The 20399-nt window shown below is 45.2% G+C and overlaps 1 protein-coding gene across 2 annotated transcripts in view; it reads right to left on the reverse strand.

Annotated features, from left to right (window-relative positions):
* ZBTB7C (zinc finger and BTB domain containing 7C) overlaps positions 1 to 20399 on the reverse strand; it is a 272862-nt gene that overhangs the window by 180313 nt on the left and 72150 nt on the right. Inside the window, exon 1 of one of the 2 annotated variants that reach the window (XM_034774473.1) lies at positions 9379 to 9484. The exons of the other annotated variant lie outside the window; for it this stretch is intronic. The gene's annotated coding sequence lies outside the window, so the exon portion shown is untranslated. Of the gene's footprint in view, positions 1 to 9378; positions 9485 to 20399 lie in introns of those variants that run through there. 2 annotated transcript variants of the gene reach the window in all.

Consider the following 20399-nt stretch of genomic DNA (forward strand, 5'->3'; position numbering starts at 1 on the left):
TTGGAAGAGACCTCAGGAGGTCATCTAGTCCAACCCCCTGCTCAAAGCAGGACCAATTCCCAACTAAATCATCCCAGCCAGGGCTTTGTCAAGCTGGGCCTTAAAAACCTCCAAGGAAGGAGATTCCACCACCACCCTAGGTAACGCATTCCAGTGCTTCACCACCCTCGTAGTGAAATAGTGTTTCCTAATATCCAACCTAGACCTCCCACACTGCAACTTGAGACCACTGCTCCTTGTTCTGTCATCTGCCACCACTGAGAACAGCCGAGCTCCATCCTCTTTGGAACCCCCCTTCAGGTAGTTGAAAGCAGCTATCAAATCCCCCCTCATTCTTCTCTTTTGGAGACTAAACAATCCCAGTTCCCTCAGCCTCTCCTCATAAGTCATGTGCTCCAGACGCCTAATCATTTTTGTTGCCCTCCACTGGACTCTTTCCAATTTTTCCACATCCTTCTTGTAGTGTGGGGCCCAAAACTGGAGACAGTACTCCAGATGAGGCCTCACCAATGTCGAATAAAGGGGAACGATCACGTTCCTCGATCTGCTGGCAATGCCCCTACTTATACAGCCCAAAATGCCATTAGCCTTCTTGGCAACAAGAGCACACTGTTGACTCATATCCAGCTTCTCGTCCACTGTGACCCCTAGGTCCTTTTCTGCAGAACTGCTACCTAGCCATTCGGTCCCTAGTCTGTAGCGGTGCATAGCATTCATCCGTCCTAAGTGCAGGACTCTGCACTTGTCCTTGTTGAACCTCATCAGGTTTTTTTTGGCCCAATCCTCTCATTTGTCTAGGTCCCTCTGTATCCGATCCCTACCCTTCAATGTATCTACCATGCCTCCCAGTTTAGTGTCATCTGCAAACTTGCTGAGAGTGCAGTCCACACCATCCTCCAGATCATTAATAAAAATATTAAACAAAACCGGCCCCAGGACCGACCCTTGGGGCACTCCGCTTGAAACAGGCTGCCAACTAGACATGGAGCCATTGATCACTACCCGTTTAGCCCGGTGATCTAGCCAGCTTTCTATCCACCTTACAGTCCATTCATCCAGCCCATACTTCTTTAACTTGCCAGCAAGAATACTGTGGGAGACTGTATCAAAAGCTTTGCTAAAGTCAAGGAATAACACATCCACTGCTTTCCCCTCATCCATAGACCCAGTTATCTCATCATAGAAGGCAATTAGGTTAGTCAGGCACGACTTCCCCTTCGTGAATCCATGCTGACTGTTCCTGATCACTTTCCTCTTCTCTAAGTGTTTCATAATTGATTCCTTGAGGACCTGCTCCATGATTTTTCCAGGGACTGAGGTGAGGCTAACTGGCCTGTAGTTCCCCGGATCCTCCTTCTTCCCTTTTTTAAAGATGGGCACTACATTAGTCTTTTTCCAGTCATCCGGGACCTCCCCCGATCACCATGAGTTTTCAAAGATGATGGCCAATGGCTCCGCAATCACATCCGCCAACTCCTTTAGCACCCTCAGATGCAGCGCATCCGGCCCCATGGATTTGTGCTCCTCCAGTTTTTCTAAATAGTCCCGAACCATTTCTTTCTCCACGGAGGGCTGGTCACCTCCTCCCCATACTGTGCTGCCCAGTCCAGCAGTCTGGGAGCTGACCTTGTTTGTGAAGACAGAGGCAAAAAAAGCATTGAGTTCATTAGCTTTTTCCACATCTTCTGTCACTAGGTTGCCTCCCTCGTTCAGTAAGGGGCCCACACTTTCCTTGACTTTCTTCTTGTTGCTAACATACCTGAAGAAACCCTTCTTGTTACTCTTAACATCTCTTGCTAGCTGCAACTCCAAGTGCGATTTGGCCTTCCTGACTTCACTCTTGCATGCCTGAGCAATATTTTTATACTCCTCCCTGGTCATTTGTCCAATCTTCCACTTCTTGTAAGCTTCCTTTTTGCGTTTAAGGTCAGCAAGGATTTCGCTGTTAAGCCAAGCTGGTCGCCTGCCATATTTACTATTCTTTCTACACGTCGGGATGGTTTGTTCCTGCAACCACAATAAGGATTCTTTAAAATACAGCCAGCTCTCCTGGACCACTTTGCCCTTCATGTTATTCTCCCAGGGGATCCTGCCCATCTGTTCCCTGAGGGAGTCAAAGTCTGCTTTTCTGAAGTCCAGGGTCCGTATTCTGCTGCTCTCCTTTCTTCCCTGTGTCAGAATCCTGAACTCGACCATCTCATGGTCACTGCCTCCCAGGTTCCCATCCACTTTTGCTTCCCCTACTAATTCTTCCCTGTTTGTGAGCAGCAGGTCAAGAAATCTATTCCTGATTCTCCTGACACTTCGCCCAGTGGCTCACTGCTGTGACTACACTGGCTTCAGTGGACTCACTCTCGATTTACCCAGGTGAAAAATGATAAAAGAATCAGGCCCATGAAGAAGTGGAAATCTGATTGGGAAGTTAAATGCCTTGGAGTTTTGTTGGACCATTGTCCACATGCTCTGTATCCTAGTAGTTATCTTTAATTCTCATGCTGCTTTCTTATGATGTCAGAACTGCATTTCACCCGGGGCTGTGGTCTTGTCACATGAAGGCGAGGAAGACATAGGTGCTTCAGGGAGTGATGCTGGTAGTTCAGTAGGTGGTGCTGTTCTCTCCTAGACATGACTGAATATTCTCGCCTCTTTCACTTTGACCAAGCTTCTCCCTTTGGAGTCTTTTCCCAGTCTCATTTGACAACTTCTTCCGAGCCATCCTGTTCTCTCACACCTCTGTCCCCGGCCTCCTGGGTGCGTGTGCGTAACCCATGCCGCCTTACTGTGACACTCTGTCCCCCTCTAGTGGCACCCAGCCCAGCTAGAGATAGATGAGTTTGCTACCGCCTTAGCTAAGAGCCATGTGGCTTTTAATTCATGCAGTAGAGGCTCATATGCTAAGCTTCAGAGTTCCCAGGTTCGATCCCACCCGCCGACGATCAGGATCTGTCGGCATTACATGTGCACTCATGCATTATGGGTATGATCAGGAAGGAATTTTCCCCTGGCCAGACGGGCAGGGACCGTGGGGAGTTTTCACCTTCTTCTGCAGTATGGGGCCTGGATCACCTGCTAGGACCACGTCTTATGTAATCAGTTCCCCCCCACTGCAGGGGTCTTAGCTGTTGGTGGCCCCTCATTCTCTCCTAGTTTCTGCCTGCAGCACACAACAATTTAGTCTCTTGAGGACTGAAATGCTTTGGTCTAACTCAAGCTATTGGACTCCGTACAGGACTATCTGGGTGACATTTAATAGCCTGTGTTATACAGGAAGTCAGACTAGACAATCTAATGGTCCCTTCTGGCCTTAATCTCTATAAAACTATGATCCCCAGTCTATTAAAGACAATGGAGAGCTTTCCTTCTCATGCCTACTTGAAACAGTCTTTCTGCAAAGCATAGCAACAACGATCATTGCAAGATTACTTGCCCAGCTTGAGACAGCATTATCACTTGGTGTATTCTGTGCATCTAAACGGTGTTAGATTGGCTAGATTTTGTAAGTATCGTGGGCAGAGGCCATCTATCTAAGATACATATATGGCCCCCTTTACTGTAGTATCTGAGCACCTCACAATCTTAAATGTATTTATCCTCACAACATCCCTGGGAGATAGGGAATTATGTGGAACTGTGACACAGAGAGACTAAGTGACATGCCCAAGGTCACACAGGAAGTCTGTGGCAGAGCAAGGAATTGACCCCCCCACCCAGTAAGTCTCAGGCTAGTGTCCTAATCACTGTACCATCCTTTATCATTGTATAGGTTTGAGGAACAACAAGCACTCAATAAATAATGCTCATCATAATGCCTACAGCTCCACCTGCAGTTCCAATGGGAAAATATTCGTTGCTTCCTGTTCTTAAACTATAGTTAGATTGTTGTGTGGTGGCTTTTCAGTGGTATATCCGTGTTCCCTAAATACACAGCCCAATGCACTTTGAGATCCTCAGGAGGAAAGAATTTGGGCCTGATTGTGATTTCTGCAGCACCTGGCTTTTCAGTAATGTTACTCTTAATTTATACTGCTGTGTGTGAAATCAGAATCAGGCCCACTAACAATAACACCACCATCACCACCACCAGATCTTGTTATAAGCAGAACGGGTTGAAAAATTGTAAGGATGTTTTGTGAAAACTTCAAAAAAATCTTTTTTTTTTTTATGAAAAATTAAAACTTAAAAAATCAGTTTGGGTTTTTATATCCTATTTCAGTGCAAAGATTTTTGGTTTAAAAAAACAACACCTTTTTTAATTTCCAAGTTTCTCTTTTATGGAAAAAGCAGGGTTTTGTTTTGTTTTTTTTTTTTAAAGAAAAGCAAAATTTTTCAGAAAAACATTTTGTTGTTGAAAAAAGGCCATTTTTCATTTGTTTGAAATTTTTCATTCAAAATATATTTCACCAGTTCAGACTGCAAGGCATCTTGTTTTACTCATGTTTCTCTCTAATCTAGCCTTTTGGGGGCCAAATCCGTGATTATAGCTACAGCTGGTCAAAATTTTCCACAAAACAGTAGGTTTCCATGAAACATTTGAAAATGCTTATTTGATTAAATTTGTATGTGTTGCGGAAACATACAGATTTCATCAAGATTTTCAGTGGGAAATTATCCAAACATTTTATTTAGAGAATGTCAAAATGTTTCATTTGGACTGCATCATTTTGAATCTACTCTAATTTAATCTGTGTGGAAACAAATGAAGTCAAAATGAAACATTTCAATAAGGTTGAAATGAAATATATTGGAGTATTTCAGTTCACGAAACATTCTGAGATGTCTACATTTCATCCCAATGAAATGAAATTTTGAAATCTCAGAATTTCCCGTGGGATGGGAATTCAATTTTTTTTTACCAGCTGTAAATCACAACCAATGAAAACTCTGGGCAAGTTATGCAGGTGGGAGTGGACAATGGTGGCATAATGTTGATCGATATTGTTTCATTGTTTCCTTGCACTCCCTCCTCTTTCTGTATCCATTCGTTGTCTCTTGTCTTATACTGACAATGTAAACTCTTTGGGGCGGGGAGTGTCTTTTTGTTCTGTGTTTGTACAGCACCTAGCACACTGGGGTCCTGGCCCATGACTAGGGCACCTAGATGCTACTGCAGTACAAATAAATACCACTAATCTTTGCACTTCCCTATCCTTACAAATGGTACATGCCATGCCACCACAGAGCCAAAACCACAGCCACGGATCGGCTCAGCATAGGGGTCTCCCAGCAGCAGGGGGAAGGGTAAAGTAGGAGCCTCTCTGCCGCAAGGGGATTGGCCACTCTGGAGGGATCCTCCCAGGGCAAAATGCTGCGTTTCCATGACTACAAATCACATGCAAAGCGGCCACACGGCACCTGAAAATCTGGCCTTGGACACTGATATGGAACAAGTCACGGTGGTATGGGAGAGCTTGTTTAAAAACGGTGGGCCAGCTCTTCAGCTGCAAGCACAGCTGAGGAGGGGTGTGTGCAAAGTGGCTGTGACGGAGTGCACCTGGCCCTTCGTGGCCCCCTGCTGGAGTCCCTGCGGTCCCACCACCCCTTGCCCCAGGGAGGGGCTGGTCTGCACTGGCAGGATCTAACCTGTAGTTTATTCATCAGTATTAAAAAGCTGCATCAGACATAAAAAATCAAATTCACATGTTTCTGAATGGAATAAGAGTAATACCTCAGTTTCAACAACCCATATCCCCCATCCACAATGTGCTTGTCTCATCCCCCTGTTATGTCTTGTCTTTTAGCCTGTACGACCTTTGGGGCAGAAAACGCCTAGCACAACGGGGCCTTATCTCGTTGACCTCTAGGTGCTGCTGCAATATAAATGTTAAATCACCATCATGAAACATGGATGAGGACGCAATGGTGATGGGCGAGATAGATAGATCTGTACAGCATTTTCCATCTCGAAATGCTTCAGAACCCTGTGAAGTTCAGTAGACATTACCCATTTTCAGAGCATTTATGGAAACCACTGGAAGAAATAAACAGAGCTCTAGGGAGGTCGCCGAACTCTGCTGGAAGCAGTGAGAAAGACGTCAAAAGACAGGCAGGAGCTGCAGTTACAACAGTTTCTCCTAGCATTGTTATAATTTTGGGGACTGATTTTGGATTTATTATCCCGATCCCATAGCCAATAATCCTGTGAGCACATGAGTTTTAAAATCAGAAGCAGCCATGTAAATAATATCTTTTGAGTGAGTCCCGGTGACTGAAGGATCATAGAGTTCATGAACAAAAGGCAGGGACCTAGGATTCCCCCTCGCCTTTGAATTCAGCCTTAATATATAAATGCAGAGCCAAGCCTGGATCGCAGCGAGGGTGCTCAGAATGGAACGAGGCCACAGTGCAGGTTTCTCCCCAAGCAGTCAGCAGAATGTCCGACCTCCTGTACGCCAGTAAGCACAGATAATGGCTAGCAGGGAGAAGATGAGGGAAAGCAAAAAGCCCAGACCTGATAAGGGGGAGAGCACTGGGGAAACGACGACGAGGCGCTTACTTGTAAGAGAAACACAGCCACCAAGGCAAAAGGCACCTGTAATTTGAATGAAAACGTCAGGGCAAATAAGCCCCGTCTCCCCTGTCCTCTCTCGTGTGCTACAGCCCTGCCCCCAAAGCGTGTGTGGTTTTCCTTTTTAAAATGTGATGCGGTCTGCGAAGAAGGTGGGTCAGGGGGAAGTTGGAAAGGAAACCATGGGTGGTGTGAAAGTGGAACAAGACAACATCTGTTCTGGAGATTCATAGCTGGTATGCTCAAATAGCAGCACTGGCTGTAGCTAATAGTATGGTGACATTTTCAGCATGTGTTTATTCGCCATTCTCGGTACATGTATAGAGCATGGTCACTGACGTCTATAGCACTACTCACATGAGTAAAGTTAAGCACGTGTTTAAGTATTTGCAGCAGCAGGGCTTTGGTTTGTAGTATGTTTTGCTGCTCTTTTGGATTTGAAATGTTAACTGTATTGTCTTCTGATGGCAAGAGTGCCTAGAAACTAGAAGTGTTCTTTTATCTGCATCTATTTCTAAATCAATTAAGTGAGGTTCATAGAAGAAGAAATCTGGCTAAGGACGACTCTGGAGAACATGATCATCTGGCTAAGGATTTAGTAACCATATTACCATGGTTTCACCTACCCTTTTTCGATTTATAAAAGCAATGATCTGTTGTGAGGCGTACGCTAAGTCCAGAGGTGTATGAAGCCATTTAGGGTACAGTGGGAGAGGAATTTCTCAACTTACCATTTTTTAATCAGGAAAAATGTTGATTCTTTGAAACCAATTTTTTTTTCAGGAAAGGGTGACTTCTGATGAATTTTTTTTTTAATAAAATTGTTTTGAAATTGTCAATGGGATGTTATAATATGTTTGATATGAAAAGTTCTGTTTTTTTTTCACTTCAAAATTTAAGTTCATTTACAATAAAAAGTTAAATAAAAAGGTCAAAATCAAAACAAAACATTCTGCTTGAACTGAACTGAATTTTTATTTTATTTAATTTTTACAGATTCTTGAGATTTTGCCCGTGTCCCAGTTTGGCACGGGAAGATCTTTTGAAATCTCAAAAGTTTCCCACCCAGCTTTAAGTTACAGCTCCCATTTCAAGAGTCCATTCATTCTGAGTGTTTCCATTTTTGAGTTTGCCACTTGTCACAGGTTGGGCCTGATTCTCTAAGGGTCTGAATAGCCACAGCTCCATGTGAAGTCAATGGGAGCTGCTTAGTGACTCTGGAAATCAGGTCTCAAGTTTGACACCCAGAAATGGAGGCACCTAAGATTCGTAGTCTTTTTGGAAAATGTAGGCCTTAACCTTCAGCCTCATGCCTCACAACAAATCCCAGGCATGTATTCTTCTGAAGCATCTTGTATTGGCCTCTGTTGAAGACAGGATATCAGCCTAGATGGACCATTGGTCTGATGGGAGAGGCAGGTGAGGACAGGGTACCAAGCTAGATGACTATTGGTCATGTGGTGGTGGTGGGGTGGGACAAGGTTTCAGGCTGGGTGAAGTATTGTTCTGAGGAAAGTTGCGGGGGGAGGAGAGGAAGGGCAATTCCTCTGTTCTCTAATTAAAGATGAATTTAAAAATTTGCAATTTGAAGTTATCTAGATATTACAACTTGAAATTTTACTGAAATTTGCAATGGATCTGCTATGCTACTGTAAGTGCGTGTGAGAGAGAGAGCGCGCAAGTGAATATGTGTATCTTGGGTTTTATCCAGCTTCTGCAGAAAAAAAAAGACCAAATGAAAATTACTACTTTTTATTACAGCTGGTAGATAACCTGTTAAGCCTCAAACGCTAGAGTCAATTTGTCATATTTTAGGTGGGGCAACTTTTCAAATGTAAGGTACTTCTCAAATGTAATCTAATGTGTCTATCAAGGTATATACATCAAATGCTTCACTGTGGTTTCTGAATACTTACAGTATCTCTGGGTTGACATTTGTGTGTTTCAGAATAAACAGCCTGTATATCTTCAGTTTGAAACTGTTTTCTAGTCTCACAGTTAACGAAAGAAAGAAACTATAACCAGGGAGCTAAACGTGTCCAGCTATTCAAGGAACAACCTAAACTCCAAGTCCTTTCTAATAAAATGCCTAACAATCTGTGAAGTAAAAGTTTTATGGCTGTATAATTAAGTATGACATTGGCTGGGTAGGAATAAATCAGAACTCAGAAAAAAGGGGGCACTGGATTTCAATCGGCATTATCATAAGTTTAAATATATTAGTGGCAATCTGAAAGCAGAACATTGTTATATGGTAACAGACAGACACATTTTGTTCATAACCAACAGTAATTTGTAGAACACACAATTTGCTGCTACCAAAATAGCACAGCATGTAGGGTTTTTTTTTTTTTTTTAGTCTCTAGTCCTGCAGTTTCTTTGGCTTATCAAGAGAAATCCACTCTGCACAAAATGAGCAAGAGCCCACACCTTAACCAACCATATAAAAAACAGGTGGATGCACATCAGAGCAAACATCACTTGTAAAAGATAGCTGATAAATCAACAGATTCTTGCTGAAGAAGAATGGGGTGGAGGAGAGAATTAATTGCTCTTTCAATAGCAGAAAACTATAGTCTAAACTAAGATTGAATTGACTAAACCATTAAGCATACTGATTGAAAATACACTGTGACACCAGCTCCCCAGCTTTTACCAATGTACACAGTTCTAATTAAAAACCTGTCTCTACCATAGATCTATCTGCTCAGAGCTATTCACCTGCAAGCAGAGAATAGTTGTACCTGATTTACCTAACATCAGCACACCAGGCTGGAATTTTCTGAAAGTTGTCTTAAGTACAGCAACATATTCTGTTAAGCTCTTCATTATAACAACTGCATAAGCACCAGATAAGGGAGCACAATACTTACACGAAGATGAGATTTGGTTTCCGCTAGATCCCACTCTTTTAGCTTTCTGTGGGTCATACGTAGTCAGATAACTCTGCCTGCATGCTGATGGACCATTGCTTTAAAACTTTGGTTATTTCATGGTTGAGAGGAGGGGGTGAGGGGGAGGAGAATCACCAAAAAAAAAAAAAAAAAAAAAGCCACATCCCTAACAAAGCAGCAGGGTGGAGTTAATACACCCTTATACTTAGCTGCAGGCCAATCCTTAAAGAGGCAGCATTTATTTTCTATGAGTCACATCAAAACTACAAGATCAAAATATAAAAAGCTACTGTTGTTTGCCCAGTTCTGCCTTTTCAGCAGCCATGTAGGAGCTGGAAGGAATGGGATGGATCAGAAAGTCCTACAAGCTCTTAAAGTATGTGCAGGTCCCTACAATTCTGGGTTACCAGTGCTATGGAACTGGTCTCATTTTTAATCTAAGTGGAGGGAAAAAAGCAGCATCACACTTAAATCACACCCCCACATACTCAGACAATACCTAGGGATCACCTTAAATCCTCAAAAATCAGAGAGACTCTGAATTAATATTATTTATTGTCTGGGTTACAGCAGCACCTAGAGGTCTCAACTGAGATCAGAGACCCACTGGGCTAGGCCCTGCATGTAAACGTAGTGAGAGACAAGCCCTGGGCCAAACAGCTTACAGTCTAAAGAGACAATGGGTAGGAGGGAAAAGAGAGTCACAAAGAGGTGAAGTGACTTGTGTGAGGTCACACCAAGAGATGGGTCCTGAGTCCTAATCCAATGCCCTCACCACTAGACCACACAGCCTCTCCTATAGTGACAGTAGTGATACTGTTTGTAAGCAACTTTATGGGAAAATCTTATAGAACTTCATAGACGATAGCACCTCTCTATAGGTTGTTTTTAACCTTCCTATAAAATTTAATAGAGAAAAACAATAGGATGGTTCAAAAACCCATGGCACAGCGATCATTATCTCCTACATTCTTTAAACTTTTAGAGTAGCTTCTGTAGATCCCTATTGCATTTCTCTAGAATCCACTAGTTTTATCTTTACTAAATCCTATCGGACTTTTCCATAAGGGTAAAAACATCTTAGATGATTAAAGCTGAAATCATTTTAAGCATAAAATTTACCTCTTGCCATTGTTGGTGTTTGCTTATTTATTTATTTTTTGCACTTTTTCTCACTGGTGATATTGAAACTAAACTGGTTAGTTTCATTTTCTGTTTATAGTCAGTTTCACTTTCTGGTTCTGGCACACTAGTACACACTCTTCTTCTTGGGTTGTCTGATGCTACAGGAGAATATTTAAATCACCCCAGGTCTATTTTCGTTTATGTATTTTTTAATATACTGATACATTTTGCACTTATCATTGAACTTCATCTGCCTTTTTGTTGCCCCATCACCCAGTTTTGTGAGATTCCCTTTGTAACTCTTTGCAGTCAGATTTGACGGTAAATATCTGAGTAACTTTGTATCACTACTGTTTACCACTTTTTCCAGATAAGTGATGTTCATCACATTCTTAAATGGTCCCAGTAAAGGTCCTTGGCAGATCCTCCTGTTTACCTCTCTCCATTATGAAAACTGACCATTTATTTCTACCCTTTGTTTCCTATCTTTTAACCAGTTACTGATAAGATCTTCCCTCTTATTCCATGACTGCTTACTTTGCATAAGAGCCTTTGGTAAGGGACCTTGTCAAAGGCTTCCTGAAAGTCCACGTATATTATATCAACTGGATCACCCTTGTCCACATGCTTGTTGACACCCTCAAAGAATTCTAATAGATTGGTGAGGCACGATTTCCCTTTACAAAAGCCGTGTTGACCCTTCCCCAACACTGTATGTTAATTTTGCTCTTTACTATAGTTTCAACCAATTTGCCTGGTACTGAAGTTAGTCTTATTGGCCTGTAATTGCCAGGATCACCTCTGGAGCTTTTTAAAAAACAGCTGTTACATTAGCTACCCTCCAATGACCTGGGACAGAGGCTGATTTAAGTGATAGGCTACATAACACAGTCAGTAGTTACGCAATTTCATATTTGACACAATTCCACTCATTAAAACAGGCCTCATAACAAGAGCAGACCTACGAGTGTAATTGTTCTAACTGCACAGACAGAAACCTCCCCAGACAACAGGGAATATGTCTGAAACAACCAAATGTTAACTATTTCCCTGCAGTGTCCAAACCCCCAAAAGAAGGGCATGTGCCAGCATGCGGGTGTGCGTGCAGGTGAACTACACCAGTACAAGCTACGGAGTACACTGATGCATTTGCAGCTATATCAGTGTAGTTACATCTCTGATGTTCACCATATTTTGGCTGCCTGGTGCACAGAGGCACACAACCCTAAGCCTGGGGACAGACGGAGGGTGTGGGAGGAAAAGCGTATCAGAACGTTTCTGCTGTGTCATAAAAGCCTTATACTGTTGGTAGCTACTGGAGATTCTCCTCTAGCTCAGGTGGTCTGGAGTCCATAGTTTGGAGCAGCAGGAGTTGAATTCTGTGTCTGCAAAGTTCTTAGTGGCCGTGGAGTGCTGCATAGTGACAGCCATGTGTTACATTCTAATCGAAGTGCTCGTATAACCCATAGGCTCTTGGGAAGGAAAGCCAAAAGCTACGTTTCTAGCTGATCTAGCTCTTTTCTGTGACACATGCATTTTTTTAACTGTCATTCCCTGCCTGTCAGTTTTCAGTGTTTCTATTTTCACTGACAGGCAATGCACTTTCTAAGGCTGGGCAGCCTAGGGTTCACCTGCCAGGTGAGACAGTGCCTCCGTCTGAACCTTCTACTGCTGATTTATTGCTGGCAACGGAAACTCTATGGCTGGTTCTTTTATTTAAATGTCCTTTCAATTTCCTTTTCCTTTCAGCTCATTTCCCCTCTCCTTTGCTTTCTCTGCAGTGGCCCAAAGACGACAGCGGCTGGCCATCAAGGCACCTCAGCTGCACCTCTTCTGGCAGAAGCAAAATCCATAATTGGTCAGCATTATAGCTCCATGGGTGCTGGTGAAGAGTGGGAGTGGAGAATTGACACAGGGCTTAGACACAGTGGTAAGAATCTCTGAACCCAACTAAGCTTTGTCTTCACTCACTTCCCACCCATTGCTAGAACTAGGGGTAAATTGCAGGTCAGATGAGTCAAAGCCCTCATTGAGGTGGAAACGGGGAGGGGGGAAAGAAGGCCCTAGTTGGTGGCTGCCTTCCCTGAGATCTAAGGTAGTGCTGAGTGCTTCTGAAAACCTCACCCAATGGCCGTTGGCCGACCAACTTAATCAACAAACCCCAGGCCTGACAGTGAGGGGGCCCATTGCAGCCCCGAACACAAAGAAACTGTATGGGTTTGGGTGATATTTGTATTCAGGGATCAGCTGGTATTCAAACCCCCAGTATGAATGTCATCCAGTTTGCTATGCAGAACGGGGAACAGGAGGAACTGAGTACCAGCATCAACTACAAATCACAGGAGACATTAAAATCCAGAGCATGGGACAAGCAGTGCCAGTCGGTAACCTAGACTTGGAGATGAGAAGAATGTCCGAGGCTGGGAATCCTAAACCTCGATTATCAAGAAGAAACCAAGGCTACCTCTGTACAGGAACTGGGAAAGCTGATTTCCGGCATGGGTAGACATACTCACGCAGCGGCTTTGGCTAGCCCCCCAAGTACATAGCCAAGGGATCGGGCGGGATTGCACTCAGGCAACTGGCCTGAGCCGCTGCCCACATTGCTATTTTTAGGTGCTAGCTCAAGCAGAGTTAGCGCATACCTATCTACCCAGGCTGGGAATTACACATACCCCAAGAGACTGCACACCAATACGTTCCTGAGGGGAGAGGCAAATTCAGGATCCAAACTTAACTTTAAAATGCCCAACTGGCAGGACCAATGAGGGAGCGTGTTCACTACAGTGGGAGGGAGGGAGGGAGAAGCAGTGACTCACTCACACCCCCGTGACACATTGTGCAGAGTGGCTCTGGTAGACTCCACCCAGTTACGTCCATCTCTCCTTCATCGGAAGCAAGGTCGTTGCCACGCCGACCTAATAGAAATTCTTGCTCAACATTTTCAACTGCCTCCAGGTCACAACTAGGTTTTGGGACAGATCAATGGATGGGCGTGTTCGACTGCCGGTTATGGGGCTACTAGTCAGCCAGTTAGAACCCCCAGAGATCAGCTGAAGGATTCGAATGGAGTCTTCTGGAATTTCCCATAGGGCAGCCTTTGAAGTGTAAGGGAATGAACAGGAGCAGCGGCAAACAGAGCAGCACCTTGGTGCATCAAGGATCTCCTTAATCAGAAAGGCATCAGCACACAGGAGGGTGTAGGGTGTGACTCATTGGGGGTTCTGGGCATAGTCAGGAGGAGGGCTCCAGCTCTCATTCATTTGGGGATTCTAAACACAGCTATGCAAATCGCAGCAGTTCTAGCCCCAAACGGGCTGTGCTATGCCTCACTCAGGTTCCATGCCTGTGTGTGTGTGTGTGTATGCACCCCTCTGCCCCTCAAGTTTACCTTTGAGTCTTGTTTGACGGAATCTGAAAACAACGCAAAATTCAGTTAAACCAGCCCATTCCACCTGGTTTTGTATCTAAAGCATGAATTTGGCAAGAAAACATAGACAGGCCCAGATTTGGGAACTCCTCGCCGTTCAGGTAGGGATCACGCACTGTTCTACGAAGCTGGTCCAAACGAGCTGCCAGCAAACACAGAGCCCCATGACTTCTGGATGTTCTCAGGTTGCGTTGCGAACATTTTGCACAGTTCTAGTTCCCAGCCTTTGCTCCCTGCTGAGGTCCAGGGAAGGAAGACACCAAGTCTCATTGTTTCCTTGAATCAGAGATACAGGCCTGAACCAAAACCCTAGATCCAAGCACCTTGGAACTTTGGGGCTTTTGAAACCTGGATCTGAATTTTGTGGCTCGAGCCCATGCGCTATCACACACTGAATAAATACAATGAACAACTGTCATCTTCCTCCAAACCAGGGCCGGCTCCAGGCACCAGCTTAACAAGCAGGTGCTTGGGGCGGCCAAGGGGACGGGGGCGGCACCTGCGGCAATTCGGGGGCGGCAGGTCCCTCACTCCCTCTAGGAGCGAAGGACCTGCTGCTGAACGGCCGCCGCCGATCGCGGCTTTTTTTTTTTTTTCCTTGGGGCGGCAGAAATGCTGGAGCCGGCCCTGCTCCAAACCCAGGAATACAGTACCACTGCCTCTGTTGCTGCTTGCAGAACACAGGTGGCCCTGGGGTTGGTCAGGTGGGTGGGGAAACAGAAGAAAAGGCATAAGCAGCAGCCGCAGAGGAAGCAAGGGGACAGCACTCGCCTGTGCGCAGGACAAAGAAGGCAGGGCAGCCAGCGAGGAAGGGGAGCAGCAGGCAAAGGCATAGGAGAACTGAGGCCAGTTAAGCAAGAGCCAGGAGGCCAACATTTCAGGCAGCTCAGAAGCATCAGGTGATAAGCAGCTGGAGGAATCAGGGCCCCGAGCAATGGGATGCAAGGGCACTACTGCAAGTAGCATGGCACCCATCCCGTGAGTTCACCCACCCCAAGGCTCACATAACTTTGGAGGCACAGAGAGTTTTCCTAGCTGGAACAGCAGCTCTGCCCAGAATAAGTTTCCAAGTGCAGAGTCTACCCGCTCCTAGCATGGGCAGCGGGTATCCTAGGCCAGAGGAAGTTAAGCCTCCCCAAACCCAAGCCATGGCCCTGCCCACAATCTGCCCTGAGGCCCCGCCCTTGGTCCTCCTCTCTCCCAAAGCTGGTGGGGTCTCGGGTCGGGCCAGCAGCCCGGGAATCGGGCCAAGACTTGGGGTGGCCAGTGCTCGCGGTGGCCAGAGGCCCGGGAGTCAGAGCAGGTCAGCCAGGGTTCCTCCAGCAGTGAGGGGTATGGGCGGGGCTTTGGGTGGAAGGGCCGGGGCCGGCAAGCTAGCCTCCCCAAAGGAGGGGGGGGGTCACATGCCACCCATGTGCTCCTAGACATGTGTTTCCTTTGAGTAGTAGAGAGACTAGTTCGTCACTCTGCTTGACTGTTGAAAGTAGTGGTAATCACAGCAATGTCACAGGTCTTTGAGGAAACTCTCGCCCCCACACATATCAACACGTTCTTTTGCATGGATAACGAAGCTTAAAGCTTGAATCGCCCCCCCCCCAAGACTCCCAGTTGCTCCCTAAAGGAGGACACTGCAGTCTTATGGTCCCACATTTATTTTTGTGGACTGTGTTGGGGTGCCCTCCCACTGCCCGCTGTAGAATTTCATTATTGCTGCTTTGCCAGATTTGGTACAATTTAGTCGTATTTTTTCCCACAGCTTTAAACACTTTGCAGGCTCCTTGTCTGCTCTTGTTATTCAAACAATTCCCATCGGCAATCACTGTGAGTTACACAACACGCTGGGGAAAAATTCTGCTCCTGGCAAATCTTAACACCAATAAACAGTAATATCATGTAATCATTAATAATGAACAATCTATTTATTCCCTCGGGCACCTTTACGAACAGTAATGAACCAGGGCCCATTACACCCTGTGCCATGGGTATTATCCCCATTTTTCCAAAGGGGGAACTGAGCTGCAGAGAAATTCAGTTAACAGGTCCCAGAACAGATGTGTGGCGCGGCCCAGAACAGAACCCGGATCTCTTGACTCCTTCTCTGACGTGTTAGATCATGGCTGTATTTTGTACATTATCCTCTTTTAATCAGCACAGAATTTCCAGAGTGGTGTCCTCGGGAACAGGCGCTGACTTTTGTTTTTTTGTTTTCTGCTCCTCTCCACCCCCGTCCCCTGTGCAAGCGACAGGCAGGGCCTCGGGGCGGAGTGTGGGCAGAGCCTCGATGGGAAGAGGCCGAGCAGGGGTGGGGCCTCAGAGTACAGCTAGGGAGGAGCAGGGGCACCAGGGCCCACAAAAGATGAATCCAGCTCTGCAGGTGCTGAGCATCCCCCACCCACTTTTTTTTTGGTGGGTACTTGAGCCCCGGAGCACTCACGGAGTCGGTGCCTATGTCCTCCGGTACATTTCAAACATACTGGTATTCAATCAGTGGGCAGGACCCATTGTAAAGGAGGACGTTTGCTGCTTTCAGCAGGTCTGAACTGGAAAACCCAGCTTCCTTCTTTACACCTACCATAATTTGTTGGAGCAGCTCTCGCCATCTAGATAGGGATTTTCAAAAGGGATCTAGGAAAGGATTAGGTGCCCAATTCTCACTGACTTGCTGTGGGAGTTGGACACTTAACACTCATAGGTCCTTTGAACCTCCCAGCCCTAAATCCTTGATTTACTTGGGCACATAAGAACATAAGAAAGGCCATACCGGGTCAGACCAAAGGTCCATCTAGCCCAGTAACCTGTCTACCGACACTGGCCAATGCCAGGTGCCCCAGAGGGAGTGAACCTAACAGGTAAGGATCAAGTGATCTGTCTCCTGCCATCCATCTCCATCCTCTGACAGACAGAGGCTAGGGACACCATTCCTTACCCGTCCTGGCTAATAGCCATTAATGGACTTAACCACCATGAATTTATCCAGTTCTCTTTTAAACGCTGTTCTAGTCCTAGCCTTCACAACCTCCTCAGGTAAGGAGTTCCACAAGTTGACTGTGCGCTGCGTGAAGAAGAACTTCCTTTTATTTGTTTTAAACCTGCTGCCTATTAATTTCATTTGATGACCCCTAGTTCTTGTATTATGGGAATAAGTAAATAACTTTTCCTTATCCACTTTCTCCACATCACTCATGAGGCTCACATAAAGGCTTATTCTCCTAGCTGAGCTGTTCAGGAGATACATAGCTGTGGGTATGCCTGCGTGTGTCGTTACATACTAACTTAGGGCCCAATGCTGCCAACATGCACATGAGCAACTTTACTCCCACGAAATCCACAGGACTGCTACAGAAATAAGGTTACTCCCATGCATATGTGCAGGATCAGGCCCTTACATACTATGGTAACAGGCACTCTAGAAATGAGAGAGAATGCAGAATTGCATTGCAAATGCATTCCCTCTCAGAGAGTCAGGTTGCTTCTGCACGGAGAATGACTTTCTGTGTCAACACAGCAGTTTTTAAACTCGTCTTAACTCACTGCTTGCCTTTCGGAAGGAGTTCCATGCATTCTGAACTTGCAGAACTTTAGCACGGTCTCTTCCCTATTCCGTCACCTCTACAGATCAGCAGAGAAGTGAGTGCAGTCACGCAGCAGATCGATCCATATTTTGGATCCCTCCCCTCCACCCCCCAACTCGGCAAGAAAATACAGAACTCAACAAACATCATTTGCTGATTTGACATTAACCAGAGAGGCTGAGTGGCTAAATCAGGCCAGTTGCGGTGACTGGGGGTTAAAAAGGAGGAGGGTGGGGAGGTAAATTGTGCACGATCACTGGGTTACCACGCAACCAGATCAAGTGGTTATGGAGGAGGATGTTGAAAGGAGGCAACACCCTTTCTGAGGCTTTGTTGTGTGACAGGCCGGCAGCCCACCCTAGAATTCCATTCCCTATATTTGGCCCTGAACACAATTACACGTTATGAACTCTGAAATAAAAGTGGGCACGGGCCCTAGCAAACATTGCTTCAACAGCACCGAGAAGAAAATGAAAGTGCAGCAGGAAACAGAGTGGCCCATTTTATTTTATTTTCCATAAATATGATGATCTAATTTCAGCGGTGGGTCAAACGGGCCATATCCAGAAGCAACGTGTAATGCTGTGTAAGTTTCATTTACGTACATGTGTGTAAGGAGGTCTCAGGGCTTTATTAGAAAACTTGTACCAATGCAACTAAAGTGATTTTACATTGATTTCAAACCCCTAACAAAATGCAGTGTTTATACATGTTTAGTTCAATTTGGGATATTACTGGATTAAGCTAAACTGGTTTAGAGGTGGTTCAGACATTTTAAGTGTATCCACATTAGGGGTTTAAACCAAAGCAAAAAACCTGTGTGTAACCTGCCCTTAGTTGATGTAATATACATTCTGTGGGATATGGAAATACTTTTAAGGAGCTGATTTCCAGAGGTACCCACAACTCTATCTGAAGTCAACGTGAGCTGCAAGTGGCAAGCACCTCTCAAAACCAGATGCCTGTCTCATGCTGGGAACTCAAAATCAGGCATGCAAAATTAGTAGAACTATTGAAAATTTAGCCTCCCTTTCCCATACTAAAATAATCAACATGGAAAGAGTTAATGATGATCTAGAAGGGAGTTAAATCACTGGCATCTCAATGAGATGAATAGGAGGCAGGTGAGTTCACACTTTCCATTGTTGTCTCAGGCTGCCGGCAGACTCAGGAAGATGATATTGTCTCGGCTGCACTCCCATTTGTAAGGTTAACTCTGCAACCCTCAAGGCTAGAAATGTACTTACTGAGATTCTGACTATCCTGAATATCAATACAGGGAGCAAGCCATCTGTTTGACACCCTCCCTTATAATAAGTGTTACAAAATGCAACCCTGTTTTTTCAAAAGAGTTGCTTCTGTGGGCTTTAATTCTGATGTCAGTTACACTTTGATTTCTTTGAGTTTAATGGAATTATTCTGCATTTGCCCCAGTATCCATGAGAAGAGAATCCTGCCCTTTATTAGGTAATTGCAGCTATACTGAAAACAGAGGGTGATAAACTGGAATGACATGAGAGCCGGTGATGTAGAAGGTGTCTAATATAATGCATAGATTACAAAGCCTCACAGATTTGAGTGTTCACAAATTGAGCCTGTACTTTCTTTTGCTTAATTTCATCCCCTTACTCCTCATACCACTCCATCCTCCCCCACTCTGAACAATCTCTCTTTCTCTTTGGTTCTTATACCCTCCAGTATTGTGTGGACTGTAATTATGTCCCTATTACTGTCACTTAGGCACAACAGAGGTATTTAACACTTTTAATCTTTCCTCAGGAGTCAGTCCATGCAGCCTACTCATAACATTTGCTGCTCTTCTTCCATTGCCTTCAAATTCATCACTAGCCATGTCAGACTTTGACCTCAAATCTTCTAACCGCTTGACTAAACCACTGTTCGAAGAGCCCCCCTCATGCTGGTGTTGGAAATGAGGGGGTAGCAGCGTCTGCTTTCTTATTTGCTCATCACACTACTTTCTGTGGTTAGCACTTTGCTTTACCGGTCTCTGAAGCCCAAACAGAATCCAGCTGTGTAACAGGCTGGGGCCGGGGCTGTGGTCCGTGCTACTGTTGCCTTTAGTTAGGGGAGATGATTGTAATGCTTTATTTTTATGACTTTCCCAGAAAAATACTGCACAAGCCTCTGGCTCGCACAAAATGCTGCCCCCTGAATTCTAATGAGTGGACCCAGCATGTCACTCTGGTCCTGTGGGAGCCATGCTGCCTCCCTGACAGACATCAAATTGATTTTCAAATTGCCCTGATGACATAAGGTGGCGCACAGTTTGGGACCTGTGTGATTACCTGAGCCGTTATCTCTGCAGGAGCCTAGAGTTGCCACTTGAGAGTGACTGAAGCTGCCAGATTGGTCATTCCAAAATGAAGGTTAAAACACCTCTGGGCTCCACGCTTCCTGGCTAGGTACATTATGAATCTGGAAATCACTCCAGGCTGAGAGGCAGAATGCAGAGGCTAATTTATAGCTGAACCTGAACAGCATTTTTATACCCTGCCTCTTTCTCACTACTGCTCTGGATGTTACAGGGCGGCTCACCGAGAAGAGTTGCATGGAAGATAAAATGGAAGGTGATCCTTCTGTATTGCAGAAGATTTTAGTTCTAAACAGTTTTTTTCACAGGTAAAGAAACAAAGGGCTCAATTCTGCCCTCAGAGACTCCTATTCTAGTCCAACAGGATTCACCCTCAGTGTCTGAGGGCAGAATTAGATCCAGTGGGCCAGATACTCTCCTGTGCTATAATCCACATAGCACAAGGGAGGGGAAGAGAGGGCAGTTAGGGAAACAGTTACAGAGGCCTGATTTTCAAGATGCCCCAACTCTGGCATCTGTTAGAGGAGTCTAGGGGCTGCTC

The sequence above is a fragment of the Trachemys scripta genome, chromosome 6, assembly GCF_013100865.1.
Source record: "Trachemys scripta elegans isolate TJP31775 chromosome 6, CAS_Tse_1.0, whole genome shotgun sequence".
NCBI lineage: Eukaryota > Metazoa > Chordata > Testudines > Emydidae > Trachemys > Trachemys scripta.